Raw genomic sequence first — 19397 nt, 5'->3', positions numbered from 1 at the left:
TCTAGTGTTTGGTTAGTAAAATTGCCTTTAATCAACTTAACCTCCTTCTCGTCTTCCTCTTTTATCACCATTATTTCTAAATTTGGTGTTTATTCTGCAAATCTCCGTGCCTTCGTATTTATCTATTCCTGTTGTTTAACAGCTTCATGATTTCTTTGTCAACGCCCCTTTGTGTCAGTGATGTCCGAGTGATTTAACCTAAAAGTTAACCCCCAAATGTCTGCAACCTTCTGTAACTACTGCAAAGCCTTGTATGAGCTAATATAAATACATAAAATAACAGAAAAATCTGATAAGCTGTAATAAGTTGGCTTCACTCCTCCCGACGCCCCCAGTTTTCAGTGTTTTCCCTTCATATAAGCCAAGACGGTGGATCAGCCACCGTCTTTGTTTTATGCTCTTTAAAACAAAGATATTTGAAAGACAGATAGTTCTATGTGAATAATAATAACTATGATGATAATCAAGAGGAATCTAAATGTTGAGTTGAAATGATCTGAGCCTGTACATTTCTGTTGGAGTTCTGGATGTGTTGTGACGGCTGTTGTTCCACGGTCAGGTTTAGGTTGCGTTTCTGCTGTGACGATACATTCCTGTACAGTTGTGATTAGAATAAATGTATAAATTAAACCTCGCTTTGCCTTTTTAATGCTTCATGTACGGCAATGTGCATTTTGTCTTGGGGCTGATTGGAGAACTGTAAAGGACTTCCTGCTACAAAAGCACATGTTAAAGGGGACGTGTTGCGACTATATTTTTAAAGTTAGAACAATTTTGTGGTCTATACAAAACAGGAAAATGCAATCTCACCAGCTCTTTGACATTTTCAGTACCGTTCAGAATGAGTCGTTTCATTGGGGGCTGTTAAAGTTGCTGCTAGACACGCCCACCCATCCCCTGATTGGCTCAGCTTTTATCACAGTAAAAACTGAGAATTACTGATCACATTTCTGCTTTGTCTGCCAACAGCGTTATAGTTAAATCAGTGTATCACATCCAAATGATTCAAATCCAGAAAAGACTTTGGGTGTGTCCTATATGCACCCATATATTTATTCACTTACAGAATAAAGCTTGTTGAGATAAAACATCCTCCTACTAAAGCTAAGTAGTAGAGAGAATTGAGAACAAAATGAAAACAATGTATAAATATAAACAAAAACTTGTCCAACCAAGTGTCATGTTAGGGGGGAAGGTGTCTGACCCACCACATGCAGAATCATTCACAGAGTCTGAGTATGGTATAAAAAAGAAAGTTTATAAAACGTGAACTAAAAGCGCAGCAGGAAAATCCAGCTGGGGCTCCGGGGGGTTATCTAGAGATGGGGGAAGAGTTAGTGGATGTTGAGGATCCGGACAAATGAGGTACAGGTCGAGACTTACAGTTTGTGATCCAGGGGAAACCAGAGAAGAGTTGTTCTGGGGGGGTAGTCCGTGAGGAGTGGGAGACAGAGACACACGCTGGATATAGGGGACTGGGTTTCCAGGTTGCTGGAGGACTGGAGGAGCTGAGCACGGAATAGGGAGCAGGATCCGGTAAGGTAAGGTCAGTATGGAGCGGACAGCCAGGGAGCGGCTGGGAGACAGCGGGACTGGTCCGGTAGGTTGCAGCACGGTGTGAAAGGTGGTGGTGGAAATCTGGAGAAGAGGCAGCTTACAAAAATCAGGCAAGCTTGGAAAAACACACAGGAACCAGCAATCTGGCTAGAAGTACGACTTGGACGATATCTATTCGGATTACTCAGTAATCAGGCTCGGGAGTCGTAGATACCGAAGTTGAGTTAATCATCCAGCGAATAAAGATGTCTCCCAGCAGCTTATATGTCCCTGGCCAACTGATGAGCAGATGGGCTGCAGCTGGTCCACTCCTTGACACGCCCACCTGCAGGAGAAGCTCAGAGAAGGTTTAGCAGAGAGAGGAGGACTCACCCCAGACCATGACACCAAGATAACTTAAAGTGATACTTTACAACTTTTTCGTATTTTGAACTCATTTTCTTGAGCCAGCATGTGCCAAAATGACCCTTTACATGGTGAATGAAATGTCACTCAGACCCTCACCGCTCTGTGGCCAGAATACCACACTTGCAACTTCAGATTGCCGGTCAGGTCTGTTGGAGTTAGTAGAGCTGATATGCCTGGTTCTGCAGCCTTAAGGTGCTTTTCCAGGAACACTACTCAGGGCAACTCGGACCGATGCAGTTCAGCCCGACCACGGTTTCCAAGGGCACGCTTTGGTATTTTCTCCCCTATTTTTAGTCCCTGCTCCATTGAGGTACCTGGCAAGGCTGAGTTGGGCCGGTATCGTGATTCTGGCCGCTGATTGGCTAGGGGCTTCATGGAGCTGGCGTGGGAACAAAACTGCTTTCAGATGGGCTGACTCAAACCACGCTGTACAGAGCTGTTTTAGGCTGAGTAGTGCTCCTGGGAAACCACCCTCAGTGTCTACATGAGTGATTCATCACTAAATTGAACAAATCAGCAGCAGCAGCTCCTAGATGTTACTACTGGGTATGGAATGGAATATAATTTAAAATATAACTCGAGCAAAAGTGTTGTTCTAACCTACAGAACCCCCCAGGATAAAAGGCTTAATTTTCCTGTGTTTAAGTTGTCCAGCAACAGTCTTGCAGTCTGTGAACAGATAAAATATCTTGGACACTTTATCACAGCCAATATGAGCGACGATGATGATATTTACAGGCAGTGCTGCAAACTATATGTGCAAGCAAACACCATTGCACGGACATTCAGCTGTTGTTCCAAACCTGTTAAAGTGGCATTATTTAAAGCATACTGCACACCACTCTATACTGCATATCTGTGGTCATTCTATAAAAAGTCTAGCTTGCACAGGTTACAAGTGGCATACAATGATGCAACGAGAATCCTCCTCAAAATTCCCAGGGGAGGCAATGCTAGTCAAACGTGTGTTTCTGTGAGCGTGCGCACATTTAAGGCACTTCTAAGAAATTTAATGTTCAAGTTTATGAGACGGCTGCAAGAGTCTTCCAATAGTATTATAGTCGCACTCTCAAATCCCACTGTGAGCTGCTCTCGTTATATGTCTAGGCTGAGAATGCACTGGTTAAAATGTTTGGGTGGATTTATCTCAACTAGTTAGTTTTGTTGTCCCTTACCTCCACTGCAGTTATATCCTGTGATTTTATATAGGCTTTTATTGGTATCAATGTTAATTGGTATCCTTTCTTTTCTTGTGTTTTTCTTGTATCTTTTTCTTTTATCTGTATGTTTCTTTTAAAATGGACTTTAAGTCTGGCAATAAACATATTATAAATCAGCTGCGTTCATGATTTAAAACATGCAGGAGATGTGCTGGAAGCAGACTGCAGCTCCAGGTATGTCAGCTCAATATTTGTTTAAGTCCCAACAGAGCCAACTGCCAGTCTGGAGTTGAAAGTAGAACATTCTGGCCAAAGGGGTGCGATGTGTGCTGGGTGGCTGTTCATTAACCCTCTAAAATAGGAGTATTCGATTCCGGTCCTGGAGGGCCGGTATCCAGCAGGTTTTAGTGGTTTCTCTGCTCCAATATGTTTGATTCAGTGGTTTAATCACCTGTGCAGCAGTTCAGGCTCTGCAGAAACTTAACCCCGTAAATTTCCAGCGCAATGGGGTTTTGTCCCTCGGGCGGGACGCTGGAATGCTAAGGAGTTAATCGCCTGCTGGTTGAAATCAGGTGTGTCGAAACGGAGTTAAAACTAAAACGTGCTTGATACCGGCCCTCCAGGCTGGGAACTTCATACCACTGCTGTTAACGGCCATTTTAGCACACACTGGCTCAAGAAAATTTTAAAATATAAAAATTTCATATCATGGCTTTAAAATGTGTGTAGGACTCCGACATAGGGTTCAGACGTTTTGCTGCAACTGTAAACACAATTTTCTGTAATTATTGAATATGAAGTTGATTAAAATACAGCTAATCACGACGTACTAGCGGCATGAGCTGCCCTGTAAGACATCTTTTTAGTGACGTATGACAAACAGCTCTTCACTGTTTAGAGGAATTTAGATTTTTATGATGATTTATGACAAAATTCCTTAAAATGAATAACTGAACCTAGTTTATCTTTATGTAGATGGTAAAGTGTAGTGAAACAGCGTTAGTCTCAGTCGGCATAAGCAGCAGGGCCCTGCAGGGAATCGAACCCCGTCTCATTACTGAGAGTTCCGTTACCAGAGCCTTTTGCTTTGGGCGACCGGAGACGGTAAAGCAAAACCTGCATCAACAAAGCATTTAATGTTGGAACATAAATTCTGTCTTGAAGCAGGAAAAAAGAAACCGTCAGACTAAAAAATTATTTCTAATTAAATTCATTTTAGTATTTTATAAACGTTTTACAGATTTAGAGCCTCCTTTGACTTTTATGCTTTTCGTTTACTTCTCGTTCTTTGACGTTTATCCGTTTTTTAGCCGCGGTCAAAAGCATCGTATTTTTGTTCTGCGGTGAATCTTAAAGTTATGTTGAATGTAAATAATCTGAGTCTTCATTGCTTTAATTCATTCACTGCCAATGACGACTAAAGTTGTCATTGGCATTTTTTTTTACTGTTTGAGCATCGGAACGAGTCGCCGCGCTGAGAGAACAAACATCTCAGCCCTGAAGTCGATCTTCATCCGCATATGTCACAGATCACATGATCAGGAAGCAACACATCCATGTGTTTGGAGATGGTTTTGGGCCGTTCCTGTAAAAAAAAGTGAGGCACGAACCGGAAAAGCGTCTGCCGATCACAATTCGACAACGGATTATGAAAGAACGGATAACGCTCGAAACACGCAGCTTCTTCCTGATGTAAGAGGTGAGTCTCCTCTTTGTTTTGGTGTTTTTGGCGTCGACATCATGCTAGCGCGCAACGTTCTGTGACTCTTAAAAAAAACAGTAAAAACGGTGAGAAACGCTGGCAGCGAAGGCCGTTAGTGATCAGGAAACGGCTGGCAGTGAATGAGTTAATCATTTACATGTTTAGACTATATTTTATTAGCCTTTAATATTTTAGTATTTATTGATTAACTTTTGTAAAGAGCTATTTTTAAACGCGTGCACATTTAAACACTAAAACCTTTGTTTGCTCCGTCTGTGTCAGAGCTCTGCTGTTCAGCTCCTTCCTGGTTCCTGCAGGACCACAAAGCCCAGAGAAGCTCAGTCCAGCAGGACGTGAGGACACAAACAGACACGGAGAGCTCCTCCTAAACCTGGAATCAAACTTTTCTACAGATTATTTAGAACAGTTTCTTGTGACAGAACAGTTAGTGAAACAGAAAGGACATGATGAAGATGATGTTATCGTCCTTGTCTTTCATACGGATCAAAGATCACCCCAGCTTATGCTCATGTCACCAAGTAGACGTCCCATTTCTCACTAAGACCTGCTCTATCTGCTCTACCAGATTATCAGGAGCATCACTGTAGTTGTAGTTTTGCCTCCATCTTCCTGCCCTCCTTGGTCTCTTGTTTATCTTCTACCACCTCTCACCATCCATCTCAGGTGGGATCTTGGTTGCTCCAATGGCCTCTTGTGTTCCAGGCTTACATCTTTTAGTGAACGTTAGAATATCATGTACTAATATATATGCATGTGTGTGTGTGTGTATGATGCTAAACCAGACTGCCTGCTCCATCAGATGAAAAGGAAATCCCCTCAGGACCCAAATAAAATAGAAGATTTAGCAACCAGACACAGAAGCCCAGGTGAAACCGTCCACATCAGCATCTCCAGTTCTACCAGCTCTAAAAACACACTTCTTAAATAATAAAACACTAAACTCAGCCAACGGATGAAGACGTCCTGGTGCCAGATGCTACCTAAGACATCACCAGTTCAGCTGACTTGATAAAACACTTGGTGACTAAAACAAACATCTGGTGACCTGGTAAAAAACAGTCCTGGTGCAACAAGCTACCTGAGACAAACCTTTCCAGTCGACCAGCTCAAGAAAGAAAGAAAGAAATAAATGATCTTCAGTGGTGCTGCACTGGAACAAAAAAATATCTCTAGTCCGAGTCGGAGTCGTCCCATCTTGGTCTCTTCGGTGGGATGTACGGGAAGCGCTCTCCAGTCCTCTTCTGGATGGATCCAAGGACCGAGGTAGAAGGAGTGGGTTCTTCTACATCCTGGACCTCTTCAGCGCTCCCGTGGGCAGGCCTGGGATCTTCTGGAAGCTCTTCCGGCGGGGCCGGAGGAGCTACCGCCAGCCAGAAGTCTTCTGGTGGTGGAAACTGCTGGTCTTCATCGCTATCCAGAACTGAGCTACCATAACCAGAGTCCACACTAGAAGCCATAAAATCTTCTAAAGCTGACCAATCTGAGCTACTGTCAGTCTCCTCCGACTCCTCATCTCTACGCAGACCCTCAAAAAAAGCAAACTCTACCTCCAACTCCTCATCACTACTCAGACCCTCAATAACAAACTCTACCACTTGTGCAGGAGCCTGTCTAAGATCCACAAACACCACATCATCATCAGGAATGTGAAGGGCTGGGTACCTACCTTCATCTTCATCGAGAATCCGGATGACGTCCTCAGGGACCCCTGCAGTCACGGGACGCTCCACGATGAAGATGCCTGTGAGGACATAACAAGACACATTAAATCCACTTGTGTCATAAAACAGTTATGAAAAAGCTACAATGACTTGTTTACAATACAAGAGATGTGTGTCTGCATCTGCATGTGTGCACAAGACACACTTTACTAATCTGGTTGTTTTTGGGGTTTAACAGGTTAAAACCGAGTTCTGCTTTTACTCAAAAAGTTTCCATTTTTAATTTATGTGATTGTTTATTATTTATGTTTCATGTTTATAGCTGATGTATTTCTAAAAGGATGTAATGTTTTACAGCTTGTAGACACAACACTGCTCAAATAAAGTTGTTTTAAAATGGGCTCTATAAAAATAAACAGAAGACTCATTAAACTGGTGAAAACTGTTTAAAATAGATTCAAACGGACAGAAATGCATTTATAAACCTGAGAACCAACTCAGAGAACACATCAAACTTTCTACTTGGATAAAACAGATGAAGTCCTTAAAGATCAAAGGTCTCTAGTTCACTCAGATTAATGGAAACAACTCATGTTCACCGATGCTAACAGGCCGAAGCTAAAGCTAGCTGTATGTTCTAGCATGTTCTACGTCATGACGTTTCATACCTGGTTCGTCCGTTGCTATGGTCACGAAAAAAATTTTCAATGTAAAATTGAACTAAATGGATTTGCTGAAACCAAATTGGTGGTTTTCTTTTAACGGTCCTCTCTAGTATGATATAGTCATCCCACCGACCTGCTGGGACTCTCAAGATGCTGAGGCTGTGTGATGAGGTTGAGTCACAGGTCGGTGCTAATGTGAGAAACCTTTTGTCTCTATGCTGCTAAAAGAACCACATATTCAGCTTTTATTTTGCTTGCCCAGCTGACAAAAACCAACAAGCGCTCCTCGCGCTCACTCACCTCGCGGCTGTCCATCCTCTTTTATATCAATAATACAAAAGAAACCGACATGCCAGAACAAAACTAGTAAAAATATTTGATGTGTTCAAACTGTTCCAGGGGAATTTGAGCGTCACTTGTCCACAGAAAACATGTTTCACCTCCATAAAACACCAAATCTCCTCTCGTCTTCTTCCGCTATCCGTGTCCGGGTCGCGAGGGCAGCATCCCAACTAGGGAGCTCCACACCGTCCTCTCTCCGGCCACCTCCACCAGCTCCTCCGGCAGGACCCCAAGGCGTTCCTGGGCCAGTTCGGATATGTACTTTCTCCATCGTGTCCTGGGCCGTCCAGGGGGCCTCCTGCCAGCAGGACATGCCCAAAACACCTCACCAGGGAGGCGTTCAGGAGGCCTTCTAACAAGATGCCCAAACCACCTCAACTGACTCCTCGATATGGAGGAGCAGCGGCTCTATTCCGAGTCTCTACCGAATGTCCGAGCTCCGCACCCTATCCCTAAGGCTGACCCAGCCACCCCGCGGAGAAAACTCATTTCAGACGCTTGTATCCGCGATCGTGTCCTTTCGGTCATTACACAAAGCTCATGACCACAGGGGAGGACTGGGCGGTAGATTGACTGGTAAACCGAGAGCCTTGCTTTCCGGCTCAGCTCCTTCTTCCCCACAACTGACCGGTTCAGCGGCCGCATCACTGCAGACGCTGCCCCAATCCGCCTGTCGATCTCGCACCCTCATCTCTGCTTTATGCGGACGATGTGGTCCTCCCAGCTTCATCAGGCTCCGACCTACAGCTCTTGCTGGGGAGGTTGCAGCCGAGTGTGAAGAGGCTGGGATGAGGATCAGCACCTCCAAGTCTGAGACCACGGTTCTCAATCGGAAAAGAGCGTTTGTCAACTCCAGGTCGGTGGAGAGGTCCTGCCTCAAGTGGAGGAGATCTCGGGGTCTTGTTCACGAGTAAAACACCAAATGTGATTTTAAAACACACATTCGGTCTCTCAAATACACAAATTTAACATTATAATAATGTTTCAGTAGTTTGTCCTTTAGGAAACATGAAATAAGTCAGATGGAGAATTTAACGGATGTTAGCTTACCGTGCTCCTCCCTGAAGACCAACATCGCTCTGGTAGGTTGGTTCTCGGGTCTTCTTCAGCTAGCCACAAACTTCTTCAGCGATTTCTGCTCTGCAGAGGTTCTCCAAGCTCGTCCAAGGGCTACTTTTGAAGCAAATCTCCAGAGACTCTCTCGACCAAGTGCTGCCTGCTCTAGCGCAAGTTCGAAAGAAAGACTTTTAAAAATTCGATGAGCTTTTATAGTCGAGCAACGTTCTAATTCTATGACGTATACACGCACATGCGTGCAACAGATTCCTAACCCGTCTCTTTGCAGCAGGTGCACCCGAGAGGTCTCTCAGCCCTCTGGTGGACAGAAGCTATTACTGAAGCAGTTTTCGAACTGTCACTTAGCTAATTATGTAATAGCAGTGAGGACTTTTAGTGCCGTTGTGCTTTTGTAATCTCCAGTTTGAATACATCAGATGTTTTGTATTCAAACAAAAACATGTTGTTTTCGTGACCATAGCAACGGACGAACCAGGTATGAAACATCATGACGTAGAACATGCTAGAACGTACAGCTAGCTTTAGCTTCAGCCTGTTAGCATCGGTGAACATGAGTTGTTTCCATTAATCTGAGTGAACTAGAGACCTTTGATCTTTAAGGACTTCATCTGTTTTATCCAAGTAGAAAGTTTGATGTGTTCTCTGAGTTGGTTCTCAGGTTTATAAATGCATTTCTGTCCGTTTGAATCTATTTTAAACACTTTTCACCAGTTTAATGAGTCTTCTGTTTATTTTTATAGAGCCCATTTTAAAACAACTTTATTTGAGCAGTGTTGTGTCTACAAGCTGTAAAACATTACATCTTTTTAGAAATACATCAGCTATAAACATGAAACATAAATAATAAACAATCACATAAATTAAAAATGGAAACTTTTTGAGTAAAAGCAGAACTCGGTTTTAACCTGTTAAACCCCAAAAACAACCAGATTAGTAAAGTGAGTCTTGTGCACACATGCAGATGAAGACACACATCTCTTGTATTGTAAACAAGTCATTGTAGCTTTTTCATAACTGTTTTATGACACAAGTGGATTTAATGTGTCTTGTTTTGTCCTCACCGGCATCTTCATCGTGGAGCATCCCGTGACTGCAGCGGCCCCTGAGGTCATCCGGATTCTCGATGAAGATGAAGGTAGGTACCCAGCCCTTCACATTCCTGATGATGATGTGGTGTTTGTAGGTCATGGTCAGGCTCCTCCAGTAGAGGCAGAGTTTGCTATTGAGGGTCTGAGTAGTGATGAGGAGTTGGAGGAGACTGACAGTAGCTCAGATTGGTCAGCTTTAGAAGGTTTTATGGCTTCTAGTGTGGACTCTGGTTATGGTAGCTCAGTTCTGGATAGCGATGAAGACCAGCAGTTTCCACCACCAGAAGACTTCTGGCTGGCGGTAGCTCCTCCGGCCCCACCGGAAGAGCTTCCAGAAGATCCCAGGCCTGCCCACGGGAGCGCTGAAGAGGTCCAGGATGTAGAAGAACCCAGTCCTTCTACCTCAGTCCTTGGATCCAGCCAGAAGAGGACTGGAGAGCGCTTCCCGTACATCCCACCGAAGAGACCAAGATGGGACGACTCGGAGGACTCTGACTCGGACTAGACATATCTTTTTCTTCCAGTGCAGCGCCACTGAAGATCATTTCTTTCTTTCTTGAACTGGTCGACTGGAAAGGTTTGTCTCAGGTAGCTTGTTGCACCAGGACTGTTTTTTACCAGGTCACCAGATGTTTGTTTTAGTCACCAAGTGTTTTATCAAGTCAGCTGAACTGGTGATGTCTTAGGTAGCATCTGGCACCAGGACGTCTTCATCCCTTGGCTGAGTTTAGTGTTTTATTATTTAAGAAGTGTGTTTTTAGAGCTGGTAGAACTGGAGATGCTGATGTGGACGGTTTCACCTGGGCTTCTGTGTCTGGTTGCTAAATCTTCTATTTTATTTGGGTTCTGAGAGGATTTCCTTTTCATCTGATGGAGCAGGCAGTCTAGTTTAGCATCATACACACACACACACACACACACACACACACATGCATATATATTAGTACATGATATTCTAACGTTCACTAAAAGATGTAAGCCTGGAACACAAGAGGCCATCGGAGCAAACAAGATCCCACCTGAGATGGATGGTGAGAGGTGGTAGAAGATAAACAAGAGACCAAGGAGGGCAGGAAGATGGAGGCAAAACTACAACTACAGTGATGCTCCTGATAATCTGGTAGAGCAGATAGAGCAGGTCTTAGTGAGAAATGGGACGTTTACTTGGTGACATGAGCATAAGCTGGGGTGATCTTTGATCCGTATGAAAGACAAGGACGATAACATCATCTTCATCAGGTCCTTTCTGTTTCACTAACTGTTCTGTCACAAGAAACTGTTCTAAATAATCTGTAGAAAAGTTTGATTCCAGGTTTAGGAGGAGCTCTCCGTGTCTGTTTGTGTCCTCACGTCCTGCTGGACTTAGCTTCTCTGGGCTTTGTGGTCCTGCAGGAACCAGGAAGGAGCTGAACAGCAGAGCTCTGACACAGACGGAGCAAACAAAGGTTTTAGTGTTTAAATGTGCACGCGTTTAAAAATAGCTCTTTACAAAAGTTAAACAATAAATACTAAAATATTAAAGGCTAATAAAATATAGTCTAAACATGTAAATGATTAAAGCAATAAAGACTCAGATTATTTACATTCAACATAACTTTAAGATTCACCGCAGAACAAAAATACGATGCTTTTGACCGCGACTAAAGAACGGATAAACATCGTAAAAGAACGAGAAGTTAACTAAAAGCATAAAAGTCAAAGGAGGCTCTAAATCTGTAAAACGTTTATAAAATACTAAAATGAATTTAATTAGAAATAATTTTTTAGTCTGACGGTTTCTTTTTTCCTGCTTCAAGACAGAATTTATGTTCCAACATTAAATGCTTTGTTGATGCAGGTTTTGCTTTACCGTCTCCGGTCGCCCAAAGCAAAAGGCTCTGGTAACGGAACTCTCAGTAATGAGACGGGGTTCGATTCCCTGCAGGGCCCTGCTGCTTATGCCGACTGAGACTAACGCTGTTTCACTACACTTTACCATCTACATAAAGATAAACTAGGTTCAGTTATTCATTTTAAGGAATTTTGTCATAAATCATCATAAAAATCTAAATTCTTCTAAACAGTGAAGAGCTGTTTGTCATACGTCACTAAAAAGATGTCTTACAGGGCAGCTCATGCCGCTAGTACGTCGTGATTAGCTGTATTTTAATCAACTTCAAATTCAATAATTACAGAAAATTGTGTTTACAGTTGCAGCAAAACGTCTGAACCCTATGTCGGAGTCCTACACACATTTTAAAGCCATGATATGAAATTTTTATATTTTAAAATTTTCTTGAGCCAGTGTGTGCTAAAATGGCCGTTAACAGCAGTGGTATGAAGTTCCCAGCCTGGAGGGCCGGTATCAAGCACGTTTTAGTTTTAACTCCGTTTTGACACACCTGATTTCAACCAGCAGGCGATTAACTCCTTAGCATTCCAGCGTCCCGCCCGAGGGACAAAACCCCATTGCGCTGGAAATTTATGGGGTTAAGCTTCTGCAGAGCCTGAACTGCTGCACAGGTGATTAAACCACTGAATCAAACATATTGGACCAGAGAAACCACTAAAACCTGCTGGATAGCGGCCCTCCAGGACCGGAATCAAATACTCCTGTTTTAGAGGGTTAATGAACAGCCACCCAGCACACATCGCACCCCTTTGGCCAGAATGTTCTACTTTCAACTCCAGACTGGCAGTTGGCTCTGTTGGGACTTAAACAAATATTGAGCTGACATACCTGGAGCTGCAGTCTGCTTCCAGCACATCTCCTGCATGTTTTAAATCATGAACGCAGCTGATTTATAATATGTTTATTGCCAGACTTAAAGTCCATTTTAAAAGAAACATACAGATAAAAGAAAAAGATACAAGAAAAACACAAGAAAAGAAAGGATACCAATTAACATTGATACCAATAAAAGCCTATATAAAATCACAGGATATAACTGCAGTGGAGGTAAGGGACAACAAAACTAACTAGTTGAGATAAATCCACCCAAACATTTTAACCAGTGCATTCTCAGCCTAGACATATAACGAGAGCAGCTCACAGTGGGATTTGAGAGTGCGACTATAATACTATTGGAAGACTCTTGCAGCCGTCTCATAAACTTGAACATTAAATTTCTTAGAAGTGCCTTAAATGAGACAAAGAACGGTTCGAAGGATCTTTCATGGCGGTGAAAACGAAGAGTCGGAGTACCCGGCCCGGAGGGTTACCGGGGTCCCACCCTGGAGCCAGGCCTGGGGTTGGGGCCCGTGAGCGAGCGCCTGGTGGCCGGGCTTTCGCCCATGGGGCCCGGCCGGGCCCAGCCCGAACCGGATACATGGGCTCGTCCAACTGTGGACCCACCACCCGCAGGAGGAACATGAAGGGTCCGGTGCAATGTGAATCGGGTGGCAGACCAAGGCGGGAGCCTTGGCGGTCCAATCCCCGGACAAGGAAACTAGTTTTTGGGACATGGAACGTCACCTCGCTGGCGGGGAGGGAGCCGGAGCTTGTGGCAGAGGTTGAGCGGTACCGGCTAGATATAGTCGGACTCACCTCGACACATTGCATTGGCTCTGGAACCCGAGACCTGGAGAGGGGTTGGACACTCTACTTTGCTGGAGTTGCTCCGGGTGAGAGGCGGAGGGCTGGGGTTGGCTTTTTGTTAGCCCCGAGACTCTCTGCCTGTGTGTTGGGGTTTACCCCGGGGGACAAGAGGGTAGCTTCCTTGCGCCTTCGGGTCGGGGAACGGGTCCTGACTGTTGTTTGTGCGTATGGGCCAAATATCAGTTCAGAGTACCCACCCTTTTTGGAGTCCCTGGGACGAGTGCTAGATAGTTCTCCATCAGGGGACTCCATTGTCCTGCTGGGGGACTTCAATGCTCACGTGGGCAATGACAGCTTGACCTGGAGGGGTGTGATTGGGAGGAACGGCCCACCTGATCAGAATTCGAGCGGTGTTTTGTTATTGGACTTCTGTGCAAGCCGCAGTTTGGCCATAACGAACACCATGTTCGAACATAAGGATGCCCACCGGTACACTTGGTACCAGGGCAGCCTAGGTCACAGGTCGATGATAGATTTTGTAGTCGTATCATCTGACCTGCGACCGTATGTTTTGGACACCCGAGTGAAGAGAGGGGCGGAGCTGTCAACTGATCACCACCTGGTGGTGAGTTGGATCAGATGGCAAGGGAACATGCCGCGTAGACCTGGCAGACCCAAACGCATAGTGAGGGTCTGCTGGGAACGCCTGGCAGAAGAACCTGTCAAGACGGTCTTCAACTCCCACCTCCGGCAGAGCTTTGACCACGTCCCGAGAGCAGTGGGGGACATTGAGTCCGAGTGGGCCTTGTTCCACTCTGCGATTGTCGAGGCGGCTGTTGCTAGCTGTGGTCGTAAGGTGGCCGGTGCCAGTCGTGGTGGCAACCCCCGTACCCGCTGGTGGACACCAGAGGTTCGGGGAGCCGTCAGGCTGAAGAAGGAGGCCTACAGGGCGTGGCTGGTCTGTGGGTCTCCGGAGGCAGCAGACAGGTACCGGATAGCCAAGCGGGGTGCAGCAGTGGCAGTTGCCGAGGCAAAATCTCGGGCGTGGGAGGAGTTTGGTGAGGCCATGGAGAAAGACTATCGATCGGCTCCAAAGAGGTTCTGGCAAACTGTCCGGCGCCTCAGGAGAGGAAGGCAGCAACTCGCTCACACTGTTTACAGTGGGGATGGGGAGCTGCTGACGTCAACTGAGGCTATAGTCGGACGGTGGAAGGAATACTTTGAGGAGCTCCTCAATCCCACCAATGCGCATTCCGAGGAGGAACCAGAGCTGGGAGGCCTGGGGATGGACTGTCCGATCTCGGGGGCAGAAGTTGCTGAGGTAGTCAAACAACTACACAGCGGCGGAGCCCCGGGGGCGGATGAGGTTCGTCCTGGGTATCTCAAGGCTATGGATGTTGTAGGGCTGTCATGGTTGACACGTCTCTACAACATTGCGTGGTAATCGGGGGCAGTTCCTAGGGAGTGGCAGACCGGGGTGGTGGTCCCCATCTTTAAGAAGGGTGACCTGAGGGTGTGTTCCAACTATAGGGGGATCACACTCCTCAGCCTCCCTGGAAAGGTCTACTCCAAGGTACTGGAGAGGAGGGTCCGATCGATAGTTGAATCTCAGATAGAGGAGGAGCAATGTGGTTTTCGTCCTGGCCGTGGAACTGTGGACCAGCTCTATACCCTTGCAAGGGTGATGGAGGGGGCATGGGAGTTTGCCCAACCAATCCACATGTGCTTTGTGGATTTGGAGAAGGCTTATGACCGTGTCCCCAGGGGCACCCTGTGGGGGACGCTCCAGGAGTATGGGGTGGGTGGCTTTCTGTTAAGGGCCATTCAGTCCCTTTACCAGAGGAGCGTGAGTTTGGTCCGCATAGCCGGTAGTAAGTCGGACCTGTTCCCAGTGAGGGTTGGACTCCGCCAGGGCTGCCCTTTGTCACCGGTTCTGTTCATCATATTTATGGACAGAATTTCTAGGCGCAGCCGTGGTGTGGAGTGTGTCGAGTTTGGTGGCAGGAGAATCTCGTCTCTGCTTTTTGCGGATGATGTGGTCCTCCTAGCTTCATCCAGCTCTGACCTTCAGCTCTTGCTGGGTAGGTTCGCGGCCGAATGTGAAGCGGCTGGGATGAGGATCAGCACCTCCAAATCTGAGACCATGGTTCTCGACCGGAAAAGGGTGGCTTGCCACCTCCGGGTCGGGGGAGAGGTCCTACCTCAAGTGGAGGAGTTTAAGTATCTCGGGGTCTTGTTCACGAGTGAGGGTAGGAGGGATCGGGAGATCGACAGGCGGATTGGTTCGGCGTCTGCAGTGATGCGGACGCTGAGCCGATCTGTCGTGGGGAAGAGGGAGCTGAGCCAGAAAGCCAGGCTCTCGATTTACCGGTCGATCTACGTCCCAATCCTCACCTATGGTCATGAGCTTTGGGTAATGACCGAAAGAACGAGATCGCGGATACAAGCGGCCGAAATGAGTTTCCTCCGTAGGGTGGCCGGGCTCAGCCTTAGAGATAGGGTGAGGAGCTCGGACATTCGGGAGGGACTCGGAGTAGAACCGCTGCTCCTCCGGATCGAAAGGAGCCAGTTGAGGTGGTTTGGGCATCTGGTCAGGATGCCTCCTGGACGCCTCCCTGGGGAGGTGTTTCGGGCATGTCCTGCCGGCAGAAGGCCCCCGGGTCGACCCAGGACACGTTGGAGAAGTTACATCTCCAATCTGGTCCGGGAACGCCTTGGGGTCCTGCCGGAGGAGCTGGTGGACAAGGCCGGGGAGAGGACGGCCTGGAGCTCCCTAGTTGGGATGCTGCCCCCGCGACCCGGACCCGGATAAGCGGAGGAAGACGAGACGAGACGAGAGACGTGCCTTAAATGTGCACACGCTCACAGAAACACACGTTTGACTAGCACTGCCTCCCCTGGGAATTTTGAGGAGGATTCTCGTTGCATCATTGTATGCCACTTGTAACCTGTGCAAGCTAGACTTTTTATAGAATGACCACAGATATGCAGTATAGAGTGGTGTGCAGTATGCTTTAAATAATGCCACTTTAACAGGTGTGGAACAACAGCTGAATGTGCGTGCAATGGTGTTTGCTTGCACATATAGCTTGCAGCACTGCCTGTAAATATCATCATCGTCGCTCATATTGGCTGTGATAAAGTGTCCAAGATATTTTATCTGTTCACAGACTGCAAGACTGTTGCTGGACAACTTAAACAAAGGAAAATTATGCCTTTTATCCTGGGTGGTTCTGTAGATTAGAACAACACTTTTGCTCGAGTTATATTTTAAATCATATTCCATTCCATACCCAGTAGTAACATCTAGGAGCTGCTGCTGCTGATTTGTTCAATTTAGTGATGAATCACTCATGTAGACACTGAGGGTGGTTTCCCAGGAGCACTACTCAGCCTAAAACAGCTCTGTACAGCGTGGTTTGAGTCAGCCCATCTGAAAGCAGTTTTGTTCCCACGCCAGCTCCATGAAGCCCCTAGCCAATCAGCGGCCAGAATCACGATACCGGCCCAACTCAGCCTTGCCAGGTACCTCAATTGAGCAGGGACTAAAAATAGGGGAGAAAATACTAGGGTTGTCACGGTAACCGGTATAGCGGTAAAACCCGGTAAAAAAGTTGACAATAAAAATAACCGTCCAGTTTTAAAAAAACTAAATTATCTCGGTGGGTTTACCGTGGCCGCGGTTTCAGCGCGGTGACCCTTACCAGCCACCGTCGCTTCAGCTGAAGTTTCCGCGGCGCGCACACGCACTGTTTAGTTTGCAACGGCACCAAAACTTTGAAGCTGAAATAATGGCCGAAGGAGGAGACGGCAGCGCCCAGGACATCCATCAGCCCTCAAAGAAGACTAAATCGGAAGTATGGGCATATTTTGGATTTCTGAAAAACGCTGAGGGACAGTTAATAGAAGACTGCTATCCCGTTTGCAGAACGTGCAGGAAACAAGTGTCTGCAAAAGGCAGCAACACTTCGAATCTAAAGGCACATCTGCGTGACCATCACCCACGTCTCTACAGCCAGTGCAAGGTAAGTTAACATTAGCATTTTAGCTTAAATGCATGACGTGAGGACTTTTGGTTGAGGGAGAATGCAACGAGTCACTAAATACTGCAGCCGCAGCGTCCTCTGCCAGCATTTAAACCGTGTCACGGACACCCTGTTGCTGGATGAAGCATCTTATTTGTTGATGATGAAGAGAAATATACAATTAGTTCCTTGTCATTGATTTGTTTACTTATTCAATGCCATTTATACTTGAACATTTGGATTTGATTACATAGTGTAGTAGTTATTTTAGTAATTTGTTTAAAGTGGCTATTTATTTTAAATACATATTTTTTTAAGGTTGACTTGTACAGTGCTCAAGTCAAGTGTGGACTGGAGTTTTAGATTTTCATTTTGATAATGAAGAAAACAAGTATATGAGAAAACAAGTGGTGTTTCTTTGATTTGTTTACATATTGTTTATGTTTTGAATGTTTGGATTTGTATAATTTAAACCTGCACTGACTACTGTAACATGTTCCAGAAAAATAAGCTATTTGTTCCTTTACTTGTGAAAAGTTGCACTTTTGCTAAGGCTTTGTGTTATTTTAGGTTTAATAAACACTGTTAAACCTTTTCAGAACTATTTCAGTTTGTGTAGAACAGGACTATCAATGCTTTCTGAACATATGCAACACCATTTAAAAAATACCGCGATAATACCGAAAACCGTGATAATTTTGGTCACAATAACCGTGAGGTTAAATTTTCATACCGTGACAACCCTAGAAAATACCAAAGCGTGCCCTTGGAAACCGTGGTCGGGCTGAACTGCATCGGTCCGAGTTGCCCTGAGTAGTGTTCCTGGAAAAGCACCTTAACCCCGGCTTTCCACAGGAGCCGTCAGCAGCACGTTACTGCAGCAGCACGTCATAGCTGCTGATAGGAGCCGCTGTGGTCAACAGAACCTTTTCCACTGGAGCCGTCAGCAGCCGTCAGCAGTGCGAGTCAGCCGCGTCTCAGGAGCAGCATGTCGCAGCCTTTACGCACCGGTTCTATTTTCTACGTGCGATGCCTCTGAAACGGGTCAAGTTCAACATTTTTGGGGAAGGAAAGACAGGAAATCGGACGCGGAAATGGAGCGAAGCTCCCGAGATTTTCAGAATAAAGAAACGTACTGCCTTCCGGTTCCTTTACTTTTAAAAATAGTTACTAACTGTGCGGCCCCGTGAGAAGTTATCACCTAGCTAGCGGTCTCCTTTGTTTTTCAGGTCCATATTGGCAATTATAAAACGGACAGAACATAAAACACAAACCTTTTGGAGCCATGTTGTAGTTTTCTCCTGCTTGTTGTTGTGTTTACTGACGAAGTCACTCGTGTGACTTCGCGCTCTGTCGGTGACAGCTGCTCCCCTGCTGCTTAGCGTCTCGTGGGAAGGGCCAGGCAGCAGTTTACGTGAGCAAGACGTGCTGCTGCAGTAACGTGTTGCTGATGGCTCCTGTGGAAACCCGGGGGTTAGGCTGCAGAACCAGGCATATCAGCTTTACTAACTCCAACAGACCTGACCGGCAATCTGAAGTTGCAAGTGTGGTATTCTGGCCACAGAGCGGTGAGGGTCTGAGTGACATTTCATTCACCATGTAAAGGGTCATTTTGGCACATGCTGGCTCAAGAAAATGAGTTCAAAATACGAAAAAGTTTTAAAGTATCACTTTAAGTTATCTTGGTGTCATGGTCTGGGGTGAGTCCTCCTCTCTCTGCTAAACCTTCTCTGAGCTTCTCCTGCAGGTGGGCGTGTCAAGGAGTGGACCAGCTGCAGCCCATCTGCTCATCAGTTGGCCAGGGACATATAAGCTGCTGGGAGACATCTTTATTCGCTGGATGATTAACTCAACTTCGGTATCTACGACTCCCGAGCCTGATTACTGAGTAATCCGAATAGATATCGTCCAAGTCGTACTTCTAGCCAGATTGCTGGTTCCTGTGTGTTTTTCCAAGCTTGCCTGATTTTTGTAAGCTGCCTCTTCTCCAGATTTCCACCACCACCTTTCACACCGTCCTGCAACCTACCGGACCAGTCCCGCTGTCTCCCAGCCGCTCCCTGGCTGTCCGCTCCATACTGACCTTACCTTACCGGATCCTGCTCCCTATTCCGTGCTCAGCTCCTCCAGTCCTCCAGCAACCTGGAAACCCAGTCTCCTATGATCCAGCGTGT

Source organism: Nothobranchius furzeri, chromosome 4 (genome assembly GCF_043380555.1).
Source record: "Nothobranchius furzeri strain GRZ-AD chromosome 4, NfurGRZ-RIMD1, whole genome shotgun sequence".
NCBI classification, from domain to species: domain Eukaryota; kingdom Metazoa; phylum Chordata; class Actinopteri; order Cyprinodontiformes; family Nothobranchiidae; genus Nothobranchius; species Nothobranchius furzeri.
This window is presented reverse-complemented; position numbering follows the sequence as displayed.